Source organism: Hylobates moloch, unplaced genomic scaffold (assembly GCF_009828535.3).
Source record: "Hylobates moloch isolate HMO894 unplaced genomic scaffold, HMol_V3 SCAFFOLD_9, whole genome shotgun sequence".
NCBI classification, from domain to species: Eukaryota; Metazoa; Chordata; class Mammalia; order Primates; family Hylobatidae; genus Hylobates; species Hylobates moloch.
The window spans coordinates 21,474,489-21,497,280 of record NW_026652284.1 but is presented as its reverse complement, the minus strand read 5'-3'; the positions used below and the strand labels follow the sequence as shown (position 1 = coordinate 21,497,280).

General features: G+C 44.6%; 1 protein-coding gene, 1 non-coding gene and 1 pseudogene across 6 annotated transcripts in view; 1 reads left to right on the top strand and 2 right to left on the bottom strand.

Annotated features, from left to right (window-relative positions):
* The window catches only part of LUZP1 (leucine zipper protein 1), a 91,958-nt gene that overhangs the window by 6,387 nt on the left and 62,779 nt on the right, over window positions 1-22,792 (top strand). For 4 of the 5 annotated variants that reach the window (XM_032759242.2, XM_032759238.2, XM_058444532.1 and 1 more), the window contains exon 1: window positions 2,101-2,351. The exons of the other annotated variant lie outside the window; for it this stretch is intronic. The gene's annotated coding sequence lies outside the window, so the exon portion shown is untranslated. Of the gene's footprint in view, window positions 1-2,100; window positions 2,352-22,792 lie in introns of those variants that run through there. 5 annotated transcript variants of the gene reach the window in all.
* On the bottom strand, window positions 7,689-7,786 carry LOC116813963 (U6 spliceosomal RNA; annotated as a pseudogene).
* LOC116813938 (U6 spliceosomal RNA) lies at window positions 8,934-9,040 on the bottom strand. The gene has a single exon (XR_004371065.1). It is a non-coding gene; the product is annotated as a U6 spliceosomal RNA (small nuclear RNA).

Below are 22,792 nucleotides of genomic sequence, written 5' to 3'. Positions count from 1 at the left end.
TGAGGTGCTGTGTGGTGTTAATAACTAGAAATAATACTGATGATGGTAGTTATATATATAAAATATATATATAAATCATACAGTAATTATATATATATATATATATATTTTTTGAGACAGGGTCTCGATCTGTCACCAGGCTGGAGTGTGGTGGCATTATCATGGCTCATTGCAACCTCCACCTCCCAGGTTCAAGGGATCCTCCCACCACCGCCTCCTGAGTAGGTGAGACTGCACGGGCACCACCAGGCCTGGCTAATTTTTAGTATTTTTTGTAAAGATGGGGTTTTGCTGTGTTGCCCAGGCTGGTCTCAAACTCCTGGACTCAAGTGATCCAACCCCCTGGACTCAAGAGATCCTCCCAAAGTGCTGGGATTGCAGGCATGAGCAACTGCTCCTGGTCAATATAATACTATTGAAAATAAGAATGACAGGGGCCGGGCGTGGTGGCTCACATCTGTAATCCTAGCACTTAAGGAGGCCGAGGTGAATGGATCACCTGAGGTCAGGAGTTCGAGACCAGAGTGGCCAACATGGTGAAACACCGTCTCTACTAAGACAGAGACGGTACAGAGGTTGCAGTGAACTGAGATCGCACCACTGCACTCCAGCCTGGGCGACAAGAGACAAAATTCATCTCAAAAAAAAAAAAAAAAAAAAAGAAAATAAGAATGACAATCATATTGTTCATATTGTTTGTGGAACACTGTGCCTGATGTTTTCCATACCGTATCTTAGGTAATTTTAAAACAAACACCACAAGACTATATTATTATCCCCATTTTATAGATGAGAAGACAGGCTCAGAGATAGCTATTTTGACCCTAGAACATATGATCCCAGGGTTTTCTGGCATCAGAGCTTTAGCTCCACAAACATATGTGGGTTCTGACCTCCAGGAAGTGCTAAGAAACAAATGGGAGGTCAGTTCGTTATAAGTTGTAGTGTTCATGCCCACCTGAGGGTTAAACACAATGTTATTGGTTATTCAGAACAGGGAGGATTGCTTTCTGGCTGGGAGACGCTGGGAGGTGAGACAGCAGGGGAAGAGCTTGAGCAAAGGGTCAAATGTGGGAAAGCAGTGGGTGTGCTAAGAGAAGTTTGGATAAACTGTGTGTGTGTGTGTGTGTGTGTGTGTGTGTAAAGGTAGGAAGTGATCATACCAGGCCAGGGCTTTGGCCTTTATTCCATAGGCAATAAAGAGCTTACACAAGAGATGTCTCAAGAGACCAACTATGCTGCTGTAGTCAGAGAGGAAGCAGCCCTCAGCCCATCTGTGTCCTGGCTTGTGAATGCTGCTGCGTGCCAGCGTGTGGGAGGGCATCCGCAGCGAGAGCAGTCTCTGGCTGTGCCCTGTACTATGCTGGGTGTGGGTCTTGGGCTGTCTTCGAAGCCCTCCTCCTGACTTCTCAGGGCCCTAGGTGCCTTTTAGATAGTAGACTTAAAGGAAGTATGTCATAGAAGTATGGGAGGGGATTTTGAGATCATCTGGTTATTCCCCCTTCCCATTTTAAAGAAGATGAAAATCGGGAACATAGATGGGAGAGTACTTGTCTAGCATCACACAATGAATTAATAGCACAGTGGGGGACTGGAACCCATGCCTCCCGAATCTGAGCTGAGTTCCTTCTCTGCATTTGCAGAGTAATAGAAATAGCATTTGTTGAGTGATTATTCCATATCAGGTTCTAGGCTAAGCACCTTTCCGTTGATTATCTCATTTAATCCTCACAACCCTACTGAGAGTGCCCCGCTTTTTTTTTTTTTTTCTTTTGAGACAGGGTCTCACTCTGACACCCACGCTGGAGTGCAGTGGCACGATCACGGCTCACTGCAGCCTCGACCTCCCCGGGCTCAAGCGATCCTCCTACTTTAGCCTACAGGCGCGCGCCACCACGCCTGGCTGATTTTTGTATTTTTTATAGAGATGGGGTTTCGCCATTTTGCCCAGGCTGGTCTTGAACTTCTGAGTTTCAGCGATCCGTCCGCCTCAGCCTCCCAAAGTTCTGGGATTACAGACGTGAGCCACCACGCGGGCCTAAAGTGTCCCTCCTGAAATCGAGAAGTCTTGTCTTCCATTTCGATTTCCCAGGGCGCCTAGCACAGGATCTAGCTACGGAGGCAATAAAAGCTTGGTGGAGTGTAAGTCCTGGGAAGGGAAAAAAGGACGGAGGGGGCGGGACCTGCAGACCAACCCCGCCCATCACAAAGACCCCGCCTTCCAGAACGCTGACGTCACCATTTGGCCCCGCCCCTCATTGTCAGTCCCGCGGAGCCAGAGGAGGCGCCGGTCGCTGGCAGCTGAGCGTCGGAGCCCTCCGCGGGCGGGAGCGTGTTTCGGGGCCGCCGAGGTGAGGGTCCGTGAGGCGGCGGCGGGAGCGCGGCGCGGGGGGCTGGGACGGGCGCGGGGAGCGGAGGGCGGCGGGGTTGGGGGGCCGGTCTCCGGTGAGGTCGGGGCACCCGCGGCCACGGGGCAGAAGAAACCGCGGGCGCAGCCGAGGAAGGATGGGGGTGTGGAGTTGGGGGAGAGTTGGAATGGATTTTGGAGGAAGGGCTCAGGAGGGAACCTTTTGGGGCGAGACCCGGCACATGTTTGTGGAGTTGGAGGAAGACTCTGAGGAGATTTTTCCTCGGGAGGGGGAGGGAAGGTTCTGAGGAGACTTGGTGGGAGCGAGACTCTGAGGAGAAATGTTAGGGGCAGAGACGCGGAGGAGACATTTTCGAGGGGGCGGCGAAGAGTTTCGGGGGTAGAGTTTGGGGTTGGGGGAGGGGGCGCGGGCCGGACTGGGGCGGGGGGCGACGAGGCGGCCGTGGAGGGGGCTGCGCGGGGCCCGGCGGGCACCGGAGGAAGGAAGTGCTCAGACAGGAAGGGCCCGGGAGCTCCAGCAGGAGGAGGAGGAGGGCTGTTTGGGAGCGCGTCGGGCCGGCGTGCGGGGCCAGCTGCGGGGCGCGGGGCGCGGGGCGCGGGCCGGGCGGGGAGGGGTCCCGCGGCCGCCGCAGCTGTCGGCCGCGCCAGCCCGCGTCCCGGGCGCTCTGTTGGTCTTGCAGCCAGACCGCTGGGCCGGGAAGGAATTCGAGGCATTCGCTTTGTTTAAGTTGCCAGTAGACAGTCCTTAGGACTAATTAATGGTGGAATCTGCGGAGGGACGCCGGCGAGTGGGGCCGGGGCCTCCCCCCGCCCGCCGCGGTGAACTTTCCGCAGCGCGGGGCCCGCCTCCCCGCGCACCCCTGGCCCCCGCCCAGCGGCCCGGGCGGGGAAGGAGCCATGGCTTCCCGGAGCGCAGGAATGAAGTGCGGTTTCTGGGGCTGGTGGCCGCTGGCTGCGGAGCCTGCCTGCAGGGAAGCTGGCGACCCGGAGCGGCCGCGCTGGGGCTTCGGAGCCCGGTTTAGAGCTCTTGGAGGTGGCTGCGGTTTCTGTGCATAACCTTGGAGGAGCCTCTGCGATCCGAGAAAGACCATCTTCCTTTGGAGCATCTGTTTCTTCATCGCGTCAACCCCTTTCCTAACACTGCAGAGCTTGTTGTGGCTTGTTTCGGAAATGCCGAGGCCAGTGCTCACCCTTGCGGGTGGGAGAGGGGAAGAGAGTAGGCACCCCCAAAACCCCCCTGCAGTATGATTTCTAGAAGGCCAGAGACTTCCTGCAGCTCCACCGTCGCACCTTCACTGACTTGAATGACCTTGGGGGAAGGATTGCGCTGCTGAGCCCTTGGTGTCTTATCTGTCGTTGGAGGAGAAACTCTCTGGACCTCCCTGCCTTTTGGGGATGTTTTGAGGGGTGGGGTTTGCTCAGGGTATTTCTTTTACAAACGGCTGCAGTTCTGGCCTAAGGAGCTGGACTGGTGTCAGAGCCGGGAGAATTCAGATCATCTAATAAGATTTGACTACCTCAAATTAGGGAGGGAGGGATTTGGATTTTAGGAGGACATTTCTTTTTGGGGAATCTGGACGGTATGTTCCAGATTGCCTTCTGTCACTTGGTTTGCAACTTTGGTAGTATTCATGTGGTTAAATTGAATTACCCCCATAGAAAATTCTTTTGTCAGAAATAATTGTTTTGCTCAGAATTCCTCTGGGGGCAGATTAAGGTTTTGCTCAATTTACTCCTAGAAGAATTTACTCCTAGAAGAATTTTCCAGGTTTCTAAAATTAAATCACTTTTCTAAACATAGTAACCAAAGTTTGAAAGCTGGAAATAGTGAGCTGGGAAGGGAATGGGTTGGAGTGTGAAGAAGGCAGCAAACACAGGTTCATTGTTGACCAGTGATTAATAATGCGGATTGTTAATTAGCCTTCCTTGATTATGAGGTGTTTTCTTACTCTTAAATAATTTAAGACCAAGAAAAGGAACTAATGTTGTTGAGTTGCCTATTCTGTGCCCAGTAATTATGCTAGGTGGTTATAGATCTTAGGCAGTCTTCCCAATAATTTTGTGAGGTGGTGGTTAGCATCCCTTTTTTTTTTTTTTTTTGAGACAGAGTGCTCTGTCACCCAGGCTGTGGTGCAATGGTGCGATCTCGGCTCACTGCAACCTCCGCCTCTCATGTTCAAGCTATTCTCCTGCCTCAGCCTCCCCAGTAGCTGGGATTACAGGTGTGTGCCACCATGCCCGGTTAATTTTTGTATTTTTAGTGGAGATGGGGTTTCACCATGTTGGCCAGGTTGGTTTTGAACTCCTGACCTCAAGTGATCTGCCCGCCTCGGCCTCCCAAAGTGCTGGGATTACAGGCGTGAGCCACCGCTCCCGGTCAGCATCCCTGATTTATAGATGAACAAGCCAAAGGTCAGAAAGTAAAGTGACTGTCACAAGTTCACACACGCAACTAGTGAGAAATGGCGCTGGAATTCATACCCAGGTCTCTTTCTCAGGTCTGTGGTTGTCTCTCTACTTTGCCCGCTGCCTTGGGAATCATGAGACCTAGTTTTTTGGCCTTTGACTCAGCCAGTGGGTGACTGTGGGCCATTGAATAAGTCAGTTAAGTCAATTCTCCAATAATATTGCCTTTTCTTTCAGCAGTGTTATCAATATGCACTTGAAGTGTGCTTTTTTTTTTTTTTTTGTAAAAAGACAAGGCTGTAGTAGTGTAGTAGTGGTATGTACTATATGCCACTAGGTGCTTACTTATTTCTTATGATGGAAGCATTTCTGTTAAAATGGAGAGTACCTAAGTGATCATATATTTCATTTATGTAATGGAAGTTGATGGATAGCTAATGGCCCTTCCAGTGTAAAGCGGCCATCACTAAGGTAACATTATCAGAAACAGAACCATTTTTCATGTAATACAGCTTTTAGGGACAGTGTCAACTTATGAGTAAAGCATGCTGTTACAGGTAGGACCCGGATAGTCCAGGCTGAAAGATGTGGTATAAACTTTGATGCATATAATAGATGCATAGCAAATATTTGATGAATGTAATGAATGTATTCCCTTTTTTTTGGAGTGCAGTGCTGTGATGATGTCTCACTGCATCCTCTACTGCCTGGGCTCAAGTGATTTTCCCACGTCAGCCTTCTGAGAATCTGGGACCACAGGTGCGTGCCACCATGCCTGGCTAACTTTTGTTTTTATTTATAGAGATGAGGTTTCCCTATGTTTCCCAGGCTGGTCTGCTGGAACTCCTGGGTTCAGGGGATCCTCCCGTGTCAGCCTCCTAAAGTGTTGGGATTACAGGCATGAGCCATCATGTCCTGCCCTGAATGCATTCTTTAAAAAAAAAAAAAAAAAAAAAAAAGCTTTATTGAGGTATAATTTACATGCAATAAAATTCACCAATTTTAAATGTACGGTTTGACGAACTTTTTTTTTTTTTTTTTTTTGAGACAGAGTCTCGCTGTCTCCCAGGCTGGAGTGCAGTGGCACGATCTTGGCTCACTGCAGGCTCCGCCCCCCGGGGTTCACGCCATTCTCCTGCCTCAGCCTCCCGAGTAGCTGGGACTACAGGCGCCCGCCACCTCGCCCGGCTAATTTTTTGTATTTTTAGTAGAGACGGGGTTTCACTGTGTTAGCCAGGATGGTCTCGATCTCCTGACCTCCTGATCCGCCCGCCTCGGCCTCCCAAAGTGCTGGGATTACAGGTGTGAGCCACCGCGCCCGGCCCGGTTTGACGAACTTTGACAAACGTATACAGTTGTATAATTACCACCACGGCGTTTATTTTTTTAAACTGTGTGTTATCTTTTAGGAATTGGGTAGCAGATTTATCCCTGGGAATGTTATGAGGTTTCTGTGCTCAGATTCAATACTGTGAGATCAGAGTGAATATTACAGTGTTAATGTGCCAACTTGGGAGGAAATAGGAAAACCTTAGGTATTTAATGGTGAGGTAAATGGGAAGAATAAGAGGGAGAGACATTTATTGGATCGGGGAAAGATAAATAAATTCAGGAGGAAGTAGATTTTAGTTACTTTTAAGACAGAGGATACATTTTGGGGAAAAAGTTACCAAAAGATTTAAGGAGTTGAACTTTTTTTTTTTTTTTCTTTTGAAATGGTAGCTCCTGAAATATAAAACTTAACATCTTTGGCTGTGCTTAAGAAGCGCTTAACAGGCCGGGCGCGGTGGCTCAAGGCTGTAATCCCAGCACTTTGGGAGGCCGAGGCGGGCGGATCACGAGGTCAGGAGATGGAGACCATCCTGGCTAACACGGTGAAACCCCGTCTCTACTAAAAATACAAAAAATTAGCTGGGCGTGTTGGCGGGCGCCTGTAGTCCCAGCTACTCCGGAGGCTGAGGCAGGAGAATGGCGTGAACCCGGGAGGCAGAGCTTGCAGTGAGCCGAGATCGCGCCACTGCACTCCAGCCTGGGCGACAGAGCGAGACTCCGTCTCAAAAGAAAAAAAGAAAAAAGAAGCGCTTAACAAATTATGGTTGTTCAAATAATACTTAAGGGTGGGGATGGTGTAAAGTGGTTGAAGGCCTTGCCCTTTCACCTATGACAGAATATCCTTAGTGTTGATCTCTAACTTGTTTTAAGTAATATTCCACAAAGGGAAGAATACATTAGGTAGCAATTGTGGCTTTTGGGGAAGATTATTTCTTCCTTTTCATAGTTTCTCAAGTCACTGAACTTCTCCCAGTATGCTTTAGCTCAAGTCTCTGTCTCTGTCTTAGAAAATGCCTGGAACCTCTGCTAGTGAGCTTCTAGAAGCTTCATTTCTACCTTCTCTTTATTTTTTGATTTTATCTTTATTCATTCTATTTCTCTATGGTGACTTTTTTTTTTTTTTGAGACGGAGTCTCACTGTGTCGCCCAGGCTGGAGTGCAGTGGTGCGATCTCGGCTCACTGCAAGCTCCGCCTCCCGGGTTCACGCCATTCTCCTGCCTCAGCCTCCGGTCATTTCCTGCCTCAGCCTCCCGAGTAGCTGGGACTACAGGCACCCGCCACTACGCCTGGCTAATTTTTTGTATTTTTAGTAGAGACGGCGTTTCACCATGTTAGCCAGGATGGTCTCGATCTCCTGACCTCGTGATCCGCCTGCGTCGGCCTCCCAAAGTACTGGTATTACAGGCGTGAGCCACCGCGCCCGGCCGGTGATTGTTTTATAAGCCCCTCTCTCACTCATGGATTTGTCTGAGAATGGAAACTTTTTTTTTTTGCTCTGCCCAAAGCAAAGGAATTCTTGTTGAATCCACCATTGGTCCTCCGTATACCATTAGGAAAAAAATGACCCTTTAGATCTACTCCAAAGGGTGACTATAATAGTGTTCCCTTCTTGAGCGGGGGACATGCTAATCTTCTCTGTATTGTTCCAGTTTTAGTATTTGTGCTGCAGAAGTGACTACTCTGTTCACCTTTGAAAAAATAATAACTCTATTAGGTGGTCATTATCCTTATTTTATAAATGAGGGAACTGAGCTCAGAGCAGTTAACTGCCAGAGCAAGTGAGGGGCAGACCATTGATTCGAGCTCAGGTATGATTCATGCTCAGGTTTGGGATCCATGTCATTACACTCTCAGTTGTATGGGAGTGGAGGGTCAAGGGAAGAGCTTGGAAATACAGTATTAAAATATGAGCCACAACATAACAAGCATTGCTAACCTTTTTAGGCATTGCTGTTGTCATCTATGACTTTCTTAATTTCTGGAGATTCCTCCTTATGTTCTAAGGAATTTATAGTTAATCCTTTAGTATTGCACAGCTTCCTTCCCAGACCCAGCATTTCTTTTCTTTTTTTCTTTTTTCTTTTTTTTTTTAGGAGACGGGATCTCACTCTTTCTCTCGATCTGGAGTATAGTGGCAGTCATAGCTCACAGCAGCCTCGAACTCCTGGGCGTAGGCAGTTCTTCCTCAGCCTCCGATTAGCTGGGACTACAAGTGTGCACCACCATGCCCAGCTAATTAAGAAACTTTTTTTTTTTTTGTAGAGACAGGTTTTTGCTTTATTGTCCAGGCTGGTCTTGAACTCCTGGGCTCAAGCGATCCTCCCACCTTGGCCTCCCAGAGTGTTGGGATTACAAGCATGAGTGGCACCTGGCCCTAACATTCATTCTTTTTTTTTTTTTTTGAGAGAGTCTCACCCTGTCACCCAGGCTGGAGTGAAGTGGTGTGATCTCGGCTCACTGCAACTTCCACCTCCTGGGTTCAAACGATTCTCCTCCCTCAGCCTCCCGAGTAGCTGGGATTACAGGTGCCAGCCACCATACCCAGCTAATTTTTGTATTTTTAGTAGAGACAGGGTTTTACCATGTTGGCCAGGCTGGTGTCGAGCTCCTGACCTTGTGATCCGCCTGCTTCGGTCTCCAGAAGTGCTGGGATTACAGGTGTGAGCCACCGCGCCTGGCCTTATTCTTTATAAACATGGTACTTTGTATCACTGGCTATTTGAATTACTCCTCTGAAAGCTTCTACCAGGGTAATCTTTCATTCAAGACCTGCCGTATTTGCATGTGCCCCTTTATACCTGTTTCTTTATTTTTATAAAAAAATTTAAAAATATGGACTGCTTTATGAATTAGCATGTCATCCTTGTGCAGGGCACATACTAATCTTCCCTGTACCATTCCAATTTTAGTATTTGTATTGTGGAAGTGAGCACTCTATTCCTGTTTTTATCTGGACAAAATAGTATTTTAAAAATGTATTATGGGCCGGGCTAACATGGTGAAACACTGTGTCTACTAAAAATACAAAAAATTAGCCAGGCATGGTGGCAGGTGCCTGTAGTCCCAGCTACTCGGGAGGCTGAGGCAGGAGAATGGCGAGAACCCGGGAGGCGGAGCTTGCAGTGAGCCGAGATCGTGCCACTGCACTCCAGCCTGGGCGACAGAGCGAGACTCCGTCTCAAAAAAATATATGTATATATATTACGTTATTAAAAACTTTATTATTGAAGTATATAATACGTATACAGAAAAATGCATGTAAAAGTGGAACTTGATGTTTTTTTCCCACAAACTGAATATACCCATGTAAGCAGCACCTAGATCTAGATCAAGAAACAGCGTTACCAGTACCTGGAAGCCCCTATCCAGTTCCCTTTCAGTTCCTGTCTCCCCTCTACCACCCAGTGTAATCACCATCCTGACTTCTGACAGCATAGATTATTTTGCTCTTTTTTTGTACTTTTGTAAAAATTGAATCATATAATATATATTCTTTGTGGTTTCGCTCCTTTTATTTAACACTAACATGAGCGTGCAAAAAGTTTTAGTGGTTTTTAGATTTGGAATAAAATTCAAATTTCAGCTCTTTTTTTTTTTTTTTTGAGACAGTCTCGTTCTGTCGCCCAGGCTGGAGTACAGTGGCGTGATCTCAGCTCACTGCAACCTCCACCTCCTGCATTCAAGCAGTTCTCTGCCTCAGCCTCCCAAGTAGCTGGGATTACAGGTGCCTGCCACCACGCCCAGCTAATTTTTGTGTTTTTAGTAGAGACGGAGTTTCACCATGTTATGTTGGCCGGGCTGGCCATGAACTCCTGACCTATTGATCCACTCACCTTGGCCTCCCAAGGTGCTGGGATTACAGGCGTGAGCCACCGCGCCTGGCCATTTCAGCTCTTTATTTTGACCTATAATGCCCTGTATAGCCCGTCTCCTGCCTACTTTTCGGGTAGGCAGTTGGCATCTTATGCCAATCTCATTGCCCGTTATGCCTTTGTTACGCTAACTTCTTATTTTTATTCTTATTTAATTTTTAGAGATGGGGTCTCACTATATTGCTCAGGCTAGTCTCAAACTCCTGGCCTCAAGCTGTCCTTTGGCCTCCAGAGTAGCTGAGATTACAGGCATGAGCCACTGGCCTTATTTATTTTTAAACTCAATGAGCTGTTTCCTACCTCAGGGCCTTTGTATGCGTGGCTCTGTCTTCCTTGAACACTTCTTTCTCCTGCTCTTCTGCCTTCACGCCTGAGCTTATGTATAAATATCAGGGATACTTTTTCTCATCATCGTGTCTTGCTAGTCCTTTCCCATTATTCCTTATTACTGGCTTCTGTTGCCTCCTTTCATAGCACCTATTTTGCAATTTATGATTATATATCTGTGTGCATGATTATTATGTCTTCCCTGCTGGATTCCACGAAAGCAGAGAACTCGTCTGTTTTGTTCTCCAGTGTATGTCTAGTGCCTAACACAGTGACTGACATAGAGTAGGTATTTAATAAATATTTAATGGCCATATTCCCAATTCAGCACCTTTGTTCCCATTATCTTTTGTCCTTTCCTCTTGTGCTGTTTAACTGTTTAAATCTTTTCCACCCCTCAAGACTGAGCTCAGTTCTCCCTCTTTGAAGTCTATCATGGTTTTGCAACAGTTAATCTTTCTTCTCTAAAATTTTATAGCATTTACTGCCAATACCACCTCGTGTTCGTGGAAAATCACACTATCACATATCTTATTTTACCTAGTTGTACCAAAAGCTTCTTACTTTCTCAAAAATCTTGTAGCTTGTTATGCCAGTACCCCTCATATTTTTCGTTAACTTGACCAGCTTCTATTAATATCTTAATTACCTAATTTGACTGGAAGCTTCTCAATCAGAAGCTGTTTTAGCTAATGCCCTCCTCAGTTATTTTCACTGACACATAGTAGGTCTTTAGTAGAGTTTTTGATGACCAATGATATTTATGTATAGGTAGCAATTTTAATTTCTTAAGCTTATTAACATAGATTCTTTTTATTAGAATCCTGCTTAGTATTTTCTCTAAAGGCCAGGAGTGCACCAATTGCTTCAGGCGATATAGAGACTATTAGGGTGTGAAAGTACAGGAGTCCAGTCCTAACGCCACAAAGCAGATACTCCTTTGGAACTTGTCACTGGCGTAGAATTAACTATGCAGAGTTCCTTCTTAGAAAAAATGCTTTATCAGTGCTTGTTTAATGCTCTCAGATTGGAATTACTAACAGAAACAAGACACTAGGTAGTACTTTATTTGAATTTTCTATTGACTAACATTTTATTTTGATGTCAACAGTGAAAATCTTGAGCCAATTAAATCTGCTTAAAGCTGCTTTGTCTGATTGGTAAGCTCTCTCAGTAGTTATTCTTCCTCTTGTGTTAAAGGCAGAAGAATGTGTGTTCTATAAGCCAATTTAATTGCAAATTTAAATTAGTAGCAACTTAGTTGATTTAACTCAGGACATATTTCAAATTAAGTGGTAAATGTAAATTATTTTTTAGGAGGTACCTACTGTGTATTTTAAATCAGTGATTATTTTGGCTTTTCTGATGAAACTATATTAGAATATTATAGGGTAATGTAGTAATTGGTTTGTTTTTGTTTTTGTTTTTTGAGACAGAATTTTACTCTTGTCGCCCATGCTGGAGTGCAGTGGCGTGATCTTGGCTCACTGCAACCTCTACGTCTTGGGTTCAAGCGATTCTTCTGTCTCAGCCTCCCAAGTAGCTGGAACTACAGGCGCCTGCCACCATGCCCAGCTAATTTTTGTATTTTTAGTAGAGACGGGGGTTTCACCATGTTGGCCAGCTGGTCTCGAACTCCTGACCTCAAGTAATCCGCCTACCTTGGCTTCCCAAAGTTTTGGGATTACAGGCATGAGCCACCACGTCTGGTGTGATACTGATATTGTTAGCCATTGGCTATGTGACAGGCACTATCCTAAGCATTTTTCATACATTAGTTTATTTACTCATTCACTCAAGAAATATTTATTGAGTACCTATCATGTTTCAAGCTCGTAATCTCATGTATTCTTCACCACACCCATGAAGTAAGTATATAGTTTATAATTTTAACCCCATTTTACAGATGAGGAACTGGTACACACAAGCTAGATATCCAGTGTCACAAGCCGTTGAGGGTCAGATATTGAGATTTTTTTAAAGAATGCCAGTTAGTGAATCTTTGGCATGAATTAATTCTTTTTTTTTTTTTTTTTTTTTTTTTTTTGAGACGGAGTCTCGCTCTGTTGCCCCCGCTGGGGGGCAGGGGGGCGGTCTCGGCTCACTGCAAGCTCCGCCTCCTGGGTTCACGCCATTCTCCTGCCTCAGCCTCTCCGAGTAGCTGGGACTACAGGCGCCCGCCACCACGCCCGGCTAATTTTTTGTATTTTTAGTAGAGACGGGGTTTCACCGTGGTCTCGATCTCCTGACCTCGTGATCCGCCCGCCTCAGCCTCCCAAAGTGCTGGGATTACAAGCGTGAGCCACCGCGCCCGGCCGGCATGAATTAATTCTATGCTAGATTTTTATCTTTGGGAGGGGAACAGTAATCAATTTTTTTTTTTTTTTTTTGAGACAGAGTCTTGCTCTGTCGCCCAGGCTGGAGTGCAGTGGTGCGATCTCGGCTCACTGCAAGCTCCGCCTCCCTGGTTCACGCCATTCTCCTGCCTCAGCCTCCTGAGTAGCTGGGACTACAGGTGCCCGCCACCACGCCTGGCTAATTTTTTTGTATTTTTAGTAGAGACGGGGTTTCACCGTGTTAGCCAGGATGGTCTCGATCTCCTGACCTCGTGATCTGCCCGCCTCGGCCTCCCAAAGTGCTGAGATTACAGGCGTGAGCCACCATGCCTGGCCATTAATCAAATTTTGAAGTCTTTGGTAAACTGTAGTCAAAATGATTAGAACAGAATGTGATAAGCTAAACTGAGATTACTTCTTCTCTTACCCCCAACCCATGTCTTTTTTTTTTTTTTTTTTTTTTTGAGATGGAGTCTTGCTGTGTCATCTCAGCTCACTGCAACCTCTGTCTCCCGGGTTCAAGGGCTTCTCCTGCCTCAGCCCCCTGTATAGCTGGGATTACAGGCGCCTGCCACCACAGCCGGTGAATTTTTGTATTTTTAGTAGAGATGGCGTTTACCATGTTGGCCAGGCTAGTCTTGAACTCCTGACCTCAAGTAATCTGCCCACTTCCGCCTCCCAAAGTGCTGGGATTACAGGCATGAGCTACCATGCCTGGCCCCTAACCCATCTTTTTTTTTTTTTTTTTTGAGACAGTGTCTTGCTCTTGCCACTCAGTCCGGAGTGCAATGGCAGGATCTCGGCTCACTGCATCCTCCATCTCCCGGGTTCAAGTGATTCTCCTGCCTCAGCCTCTCAAGTGGCTGGGATTACAGGCGCCTGCCACCATGCCCGGCTAATTTTTGTATTTTTAGTAGGCAGGGTTTTGCCATGTTGGCCAGTCTGGTCTCAAACTCCTGACCTCGTGACCTGCCTGCCTCGGCCTCCCAAAGTGCTGGGATTACAGGCGTGAGCCACTGCGCCTGGCCTTACCCATCTTTTACAAGAAAAATTTCACAGAACAACAAACAATATGGAAAGTCTTTATTTTGGAAAATCCCAGTTTATTCAAACCAAGGTGAACCAAGTATAAAAAGATGAGTGGATATAAATAACCATATTAAATACTGTGCCTTCAAGGGCACTCTGGAAGCAAATATAATAGAAGTATGAGTTTAAATGTTTAAATTAGACAATTTCAGTTGTTTTTCATTACTTTTCAGTATCATTTTACTGCTTTCACACAGATCTGGTATGATATTTCACATTTCCAATTTTGTTACTATGTAGTTTCATAGTCATCTCTGGGGCAACTGTAAGGTATTATAACTGCCTTTTTTTTTTTTAAAGAGACAGGTTCTCATTTTGTTGCACAGCCTGGAGTGCGGTGGCTCAATAATAGCACACTACAACTTTGAACTCCTGGGCTCAAGTGATCCTCCTGCCTCAGCCTCCCGAGTAGCTAGGGCTACTAGTGCATGCCATCATGCCTGGCTAATTAAATTTTTTTTTTTGTAGGGACAAGATTTATTTATTATTTTTGTTTTGTTTTGTTTTGTTTTGAGATGGAGTCTCGCTCTGTGGCTCATGCTGGAGTGCAGTGGTGCTATCTTGGCTCACTGCAACCTCTGCCTCCTGGGTTCAAGCTATTCTCCTGCCTCAGCCTCCTGAGTATCTGGGATTACAGGCACCCACCACCACGGTGGGCTAATTTTTGTATTTTTAGTAGAGATGAGGTTTCACTATATTGTCCAGGCTGGTCTTGAACTCCTGACCTCAGGTGATCTGCCTGCCTTGGCTTCCCAAAGTGCTGGGATTATAGTCATGAGCCACCGTGCCCGGCGAGACAGGTCTTGATATGTTACCCAGGCTGATCTTGAACTCCTGGCCTCAAACGATCCTCCTGCCTCAGCCTCCCAAAGTGCTGGGATTATAGGTGGGCACCACTGTGCCTGGCCTAGGACTGCTTTTTAAAAACAAACATCAGAACTCTCCAAATGGGAAGTTATTATTTTTTTATTGAGACAGGGTCTCACTCTGTTACCCAGGCTGGACTCCAGTGGCATGATCACAGCTCACTGCAGCCTTGAACTCCCGGGCTCTAGAAGTCCTCTCACTTTAGCCTCCCTAGTAGCTAGGACTATAGGCACACACTACCACATCTACTAATTCTTGTATCTTTTGTTAGAAATGGGATTTTGGCATGTTGCCAGGCTGGTCTGCAACTCCTGGGCTCAAGTGATCCTCATACCTTGGCCTTCCAAAGTGTTGGGATTACAGGCGTGAGCCACTGCTCCCTGCCTTGGAAAGTTATGTATTTATTTTAGTGACATTTCCAAATTCTGAAATATTTGGTATATTTCTTTTGAATTTGTCTTTAGAGCATATTGCGTGTTCTTAATTCTGGTAAGTCTTCATTTTGCAGGTGCTTATGTTTAACTTTTGGAGATAGGAAAGTCTGGTGAATGAAGTGAGTGGTCAGCATTGTTTTTGGTCACAAATGAAATGTTATTCTAAAAGGTGGAGACTAAGATTTTGTGTGTGTGTGAGGTTTGTCTTTGAGAATCCTATAAATGGCACGTCAAAAAAGTTTTGAGTCTTGGCCACGTGATTGGAAGATGCGCCCAGTCATCCCAGTCCTTGGAAGGTCTCACCTCCTAAGATGACGCCATTGAATAACAGCACTTGTTTTCAGTGCTGAAACCTCTATAAAACAAATCATGGTATGAATATAACCCATATTACAATTAAATTGGAATTCTCTTAATGAAAACATTAGGTTGTATTAACGTCACTGTGATTTTATTTATAACGTTAATAAATTAATATTGTTAAATTTTGTCTAAGAAAGGAACATTTTTAGTCTGCTGACAGGCAAATCTGTGTAGGAACAGATTCGAACTTAAGTATAATTAAAGGGCGAAATGTATTTTCCTGGCCCACTTTCCAATGCTTTATTTTTTATTTTTATTTTTTGAGACAGTCTCGCTCTGTTGCCCAGGCTAGAGTGCAGTGGCATGATCTCGGCTCACTGCAACTTCCGCCTCCTGGGTTCAAGCGATTCTCCTGCCTCAGCCTCCCGAGTAGCTGGGATAAGAGGCTCATGCCACCATGCCTGGCTAATTTTTGCATTTTTAGTAGAGACAGGGTTTCACCATGTTGGCCAGGCTGGTCTCGAACTCCGACCTCAAGTGATGTGCTTGCCTTGGCCTCCCAAAGTGTTGGGATTACAGGTGTGAGCTACTGTTCCTGGCCGGCTTTATTTGCATAGGCTTTCTACAGATGCCGAAGAACTCAAATAGAAAAATGGTATCATTTACCTTGGTCTGACAGCATTTTTCTGTTTCTAAACATAAATCTGTTTTTATCTAGTTTCAAGTTAACTGGTAACGTTAAATGTTGAGATAAAGTTAATTTTTGGTTAAGTCCTGGAACAGCTTTATCAAAAATGTGCTGTTTTCCCAATTATCTGGGGGCATTTATCTGATTTAGGCCGTTTTAGTGATTCACCAGTGAATGAGCAGCTCATTTAAGTGTTTATTTTTTTTTAGATGGAGATTCACTCTTGTTGCCCAGGCTGGAGTGAGTGCAATGGCACGATCTTGGCTCTCGGGTTCAAGTGATTCCCTCATCTCAGCCTTCTGAGTAGCTGGGATTACAGGCACCCACCACCACGCCTGGCCCATCTAAGTTTATAATTCAGATTTTTCGAAGAATTCTTAGTCATTGAGGACTAATGATGAAACCAGTTACTGACTTCTATGTGACAGCTACAGTACTTAAGTACTTTTTATGTGTTTATTTAATCTCTTTTCAGCAACCCATTAGGGTAGATATTAATACTATTATTATCCTCATTTTGCAGAGGAAAAAACTAAGTCCCTAAGATGTGAGATCGGTTTGCCCCAAGGTCAGTGCCAAGCTAGGATTTGACCTTGAGTTTACTCTTGAACATTACGTTTTAACACATAATGATTTTATGAACTGTGCACTGCCCTCTAAATGAGGTCAACATTGTCTTGTGTTTCCTAGGATCGAAAGAAAGCCATTTTTAGATCTTGATGGACTTAAAGATTCATTAAGTGGAAGACTTTACAGAAGTATACAGAAGCTAGTTAAATACAGAAGATTCTTATAGAGATATTTACAAAATGTAGTTAGGGTATGTAAACAAAGTAATGGTCCCTGGTGGATTTAAATCAGGAATACCAGTTTTTATGCTTCTTGCCACAGCTGTAATGGAGTGTAATATGACATATTCTTAGTGTAATTTGATAAAATTAGACATTTTCCAACATATGCGAAAATATTTTCTGTAGGAACTTGAGGACTTATGATTATGTTAGAATTTTGTTTTGAGACTAGATCCTAGGGCAGTTTTAAAGTGGCTACCAGAATCTTAAAGAAATGTGATGGAAAAATAGATGGGAGGACAGTAAGTGGAGCAGGGAGAAATAATACGGAAATAATAAGGTAACTTAGAGAGAGAGAAAAGGAAAATAAAGAAAAGAATCCCAGCACTTTGGGAGGCTGAGGCGGGTGGATCACGAGGCCAGGAGATCGAGACCACCCTGGCTAACATGGTGAAACCCCGTCTCTACTAAAAATACAAAAAAAAAAAAAATTAGCCGGGCTTGGTGGCAGGCGCCTGTAATCCCAGCTACTCGGGAGGCTGAGGCAGGAGAATGGCGTGAACTCGGGAGGCGGAGCTTGCAGTGAGCCGAGATCATGCCACTGTACTCCATCCTGGGCGACAGAGCAAGACTCCGTCTCAAAAAAAAAAAAAAGAAAAGAAAAAGAAGATAGGGTCTTGCTCTGTTCCCTAGGCTGGAATGCAGTACGTGATCATGACTCACTGCAGCCTTGATCTCCCAGCCTCAAGCAGTCCTTCCACCTCAGCCTCCCCAAGTAGCTGGGACTACAGGCACAAGCCACCATGCCTGGTAATTAAAAACAATTTTTTTTTTTTTTTGTTGAGATGGGGATCTGGCTATGTTGCCCAGGCTGTTGTTGGACTCCTGGCCTCAAATGATCCTCCCACCGTGGCCTCCCAAAGTTCTGTGAGTTTTGACAAATGTATACTGTCCAACAACCACCACCACAATCAAGATTTTGCACAGTTCCATCACCTCCTCAGAGTCCCTTCTGCTCTTTTGTAGTCTACGCCAATTCTTACCCTCAGGCAACCACTGCGTTGTTTTCTATTCCTGTCATTTTGCCTTTTCCAGAATGTTCTGTAAATGGTAGTCTGTAGTCTGTAGCCTTTTAGTCTGGCTTATTTCACTTAGCATCATATTTTGGAGGTTCATCCACATTATTGCATGTATCAGTAGCTCATTCCTTTACATTGCTGAGTAGTATTCCATTGTATAGATGTATTATAGTTTGTTTATTGACCAATTGAGGAGCATTTGGGTTGTGTGTGTGTGATAGAATCTCTGTTGCCCAGGCGGGAGCTGCAGCCTCGACCTCCCAGGCTCAAATGATTCTCCCACCTCAGCCTCCTGAGTAGCTGAGATGACTACGAGTGTGCACCACCATTCGTGGGTAATATTTTTGATTTCTAGTAGAGTTGAGGTCTCACTATGTCACTCAGGCTGGTCTCGAACTCCCAAAGTGCCATGACTGGCTGAGACTCTGTCTTAAAAACAAAACAAAACAAAAACAGGTAAGAGAAAGGGCATCATCTCAAAGGGGTTTTTCATGTTGAATAATTTAGCCTTATGAAAAATTTACTATTCTTGGGTGGAAATACCATTGACTAAAATGACGGCCCTAGGAGGTCTGTTGTTATGCTAATAGTGTATGTTGAAATGACAAGTTACAGTTTACTGAGATTAGTTTTGGCTGAAGTGGTCTGTGAGGGCTTCATGCAGGCGGTTAGACTAGAGTTTTTCAATGGGTGATGGGTAGAGGTTGAAAAGGCAGAAAGGAAAGAGAAGGTTTTGTTTTTCTTTTACTTTTTAAATTTTCTTTTGTATTTGAGAAAATTAAGCATGAGGGGATGGTTTTCTAGGCAAGAGCAAATCAAGGACAAAGATAGAGATTAAACGTATTATTGATGGGAACTTCGAATGCTTGTCTGATTAGTAATAGAGTTTAGATTATGGGCTAGGAAGGAGATAAGATTAGTGAAGTAATGCTCATTGAGATTATGAACAGTCTTAACAGTCATACCGAGGAATTTGGACCTGATCTTGCTAGCATTTGGGAATCATTGAAGGTTTACAAGTTGAGCAGTGACTTGATGAACTTGGAATTATGACATTAATCAAGAAGTGTTATATAGATTATCTGAAAGGAAGCCAGTTAAGGAATTTTTTTAAAGAAATAAAATTGTGGCCGGACGTGGTGGCTCACGCCTGTAATCCCAGCACTTTGGGAGGCCAAGGCGGGTGGATCAAGAGGTCAGGAGATCGAGACCATCCTGGCTAACACGGTGAAACCCTGTCTCTACTAAAAAATACAAAAAAATTAGCCGGGCACAGTGGCGGGCGCCTGTAGTCCCAGCTACTCGGGAGGCTGAGGCAGGAGAATGGCAGGAACCCGGGAGGCGGAGTTTGCAGTGAGCAGAGATCGCGCCACTGTACTCCAGCCTGGGAGACAAAGCGAGACTCCGTCTAAAAAAAAAAAAAAAAAAAAAAAGAAAATTGTGCTGTAGGCATGAATTTAGCAAGTGGAATGGGAAGAAAAAGGAATATATTGGAGAGATTTTGGAGAAGGAAGAGACGGGACTTGATAACGTAGAGAAGAAGAAAAGAAAGTGAAGTTAGCTCTTAAGCTTATGAAACTGGTAGAATTGGCTGGGCACAGTGGCCCACACTTGTAATCCTAGCACTTTGGGAGGTCGAGGCGGGTGGATCACCTGAGGCTAGGAGTTTGAGACCAGCCTGGCCAGCATGGCAAATCCCCGTCTCTACTGAAAATAACAAAAAGTGGCCGGGCATGGTGGTGGGCGCCTGTAATCCCAGCTACTCGGTAGGCTGAAGCAGGAGAATCGCTTGAACCCAGGGGGGCAGAGGTTACAGTGAGCTGATATTGTGTCACTCCACTCCAGCCTGGGCAAGAGCGAAACTCCGTCTCAAAAAAAAAAAAAAAGAAAGAAATTGGTAGAATTGAGGAACATTTGTGATATTAGTTAACTGAAGTTGGAAAGGGGGCAAGACATAGCCTCTCTCTTTTGCCCTCAAATTCTCTGCTGACTGCATTATATCCATATGCTTTTTCAATTCCATTTATTTGTGAGATGTTGAGATTCTCTAAAATTGCCCCAGGATTAAGCTGGAAGTTAAAAGTTTAGTTTATTTTGGAAGTAATCATTTGGAAAAAAAATACAGTACGTTTCAAACCATGAAACATTGTATAAGTTCCTAGTTATGAAAATCATACCTTAATAAATACTGTCATCCTTAGGTTAACTGTTAGGTAGAGAGGACTTTTTGGAAAACGTTTGTTATTTTATGATTTGTTTAACATAATTTGCCTTGTGTGTATTAACAACAGTAACCAATAAATTGTGGTTCAGCTTGGATGGTTTAGTTTATAATGACATTAGTTAAAATAGTCTTCCATTTCTTTTCATTGCAACATGTGGAGTATATTATCTACCATTTCTTTTCTTTTTTTTTTTTTTTGGAGACTGAGTCTTACTTTTTTGCCCAGGTTGGAGTGCAGTGGCGTGATCTTGGCTCACTGTAACCTCCGCCTCCTGGGTTCAAGCAATTCTCCTGCCTCAGACTCCCGAGCAGCTGGGTCTACAGGTGTGTGCTATCATGCCCAGCTAATTTTTGTATCTTTATTAGAGACGGAGTTTCACCATATTGGCCAGGCTGGTCTTGAACTCCTGACCTTGTGATCCACCCGCCTCGGCCTCCCAAGTGCAGGGATTACAGGCATGAGCCACTGCACCTGGCCATTATCTACCATTTCTTAAGCATCTACTGTATAGTAGGTACTTGACTTACACTTTAATCTTTACAACTGCCTCATGAAATAGGTACTGTTATTCCTACTTTACAGGTGAGGAAATGGAAGCTCATAGAGGTTTAAGAAATATCCCTGTGGGAACCGGGAGAGTTAGAATTCTAGATCAGTGACTTTAAAATCCATGTTCTTTCTGCTCCTCTATCCTTGGATTACACATCATAAGAATAGGAATAGAGTGGGTCAGTTGAGCTAATTGATTAGATAGTAATTTGAATCAGTGAAGTGCTAACTAAATATTAACTGGTGTTATCTATCCTTTTCCATCCTGTCTGAGCATGCAAAGGGGGCTTTGAAGACCCAGTTATGGCTGGGTGTGATGGCTCATGTCTGTAATCCCAGCACTTTGGGAGGCCGAGGCGGGTGGATCACCTGAGATCAGAAGTTCAAGACCAGCCTGGCCAACATGGTGGAACCCCATCTCTACAAAAATACAAAAATTAGCCAGGCGTGATGGCAGGTGCCTGTAATCCCAGCTACTTGGAAGGCTGAGGTGGGAGAATCGCTTGAACCTGGGAGGCAGGGGATTGCAGTGAGCCGAGATCACACCATTGCACTCCAGCCTGGGCGACAGAGCGAGAGACTGCCTAAAACAAACAAACAAACAAACAAACAAACAAAAAACCCAGTTCTAAATCATAAAAATAGAAGACCCAGTTCTAGTCATGTGGCATTCATTTATCTTTTGGGGAATATCCCTCCTATGCCTTTGTAGAACGCAACAAATTGTTATTAAAAACAAATGTCCAATTCGAAAAACAAACACAAACAAACTGTTGACACAGTTCAGCAAATTGCTAGTCTTGGCAAATGAAATTAAAGGATATTTCAGGTCCAGCTTCTGGGAAAGTGGGTTTTGGAAATGATTCCACTTGAAAATTAGGGCTAGTTAGTGCTGAAGACTTGTTGTCTGTGGTATCCAGCAGTTTTTTGATATGTTTGTCTTCATTCCCCTCATCCTCTGCAGCCATAAAGTTCTTTAGATTACTCTTCTTCATCTTCACTGTTGGTAAAAAGTTATCTCAAAGTTCATCTGCCTTATTGCCTCAGTATTTTAAAAGCTCAGTCTCATTCTTTTCTACCTCATTCTTGATGTCTCTTTACTACCTGTTTCTGCTGGGTCTGGTAGAACCTGTGCACAAATGTGAGCAAAGTCCTAAGTTCTTAATTTTTTTTCTTCCAATATTTCTTCCATCTCCTAACCCATAAGTGAAAACAAGGCTTTTTCTGTAATGAATGCTGTTATTTCTGTTTTCATTGGTTGAATACTCTGCAACTCCTTGGACAAGGGGAGCAATCATTGTAGTTCTAGTCATTCACTGTCCCTCTAGACCATTGTTTTGCTATTTTTGCACAGCTTCTGATTTTTCAAAAAGTCCTTAGCATCTGTTCTCTCTCCATTTTTATTGCTTTTTGTCTTTTGTCTTATTGCTTTATTTGCTTTTGTCTGATGACTTCCAGGATCCACATGGATCAGTTTTCTTCTTTGCATTCTCTAGTATCCAGTACCTCACTCTCATCAGTTATCTTTATCTCTTCCATCTTCAGCTTCGCTATTGAGTCTTTCTTTTCAGACTACAAATACAGAGGTCTTGTCTATCCTAAAACAAATAAAAATTTTCTGCCTTTTTATGTTTTTGAATTATTGCCATCTTTTTCTTCTTTTACTTCTAAACATTTTTTTTTTCTGAGATGGAATCTGGCTCCGTCACCAGGCTGGAGTGCAGTGGCGTGATCTTGGCTCACTGCAACCTCCGCTTCCCGGGTTCAAGCAATTCTCGTGCCTCAGCCTCCCGAGTAGCTGGGATTACAGGCGCGTGCCACCACACCCAGCTAATTTTTGTATTTTTAGTAGAGACTGGGTTTCACCTTGCTGGTCAGGCTGGTCTCGATCTCGTGACCTCGTGATCCGCCCACCTCGGTCTCCTAAAGTGCTGGGATTATAGGCGTGAACCACCACGCCCGGCCCTTTTACTTCTAAACATTTTTAAAATGGCATTCTGTTTGCAGCTTTTGCTTTTACACTCACTCACTTTTTAAGACTTTTCCGGTCTTGTTTCTGTCCCTAACACTACTGTAAATGTACATTCAAAAGACCCAATGTCTGTATATTCAGACATTTTCCTAG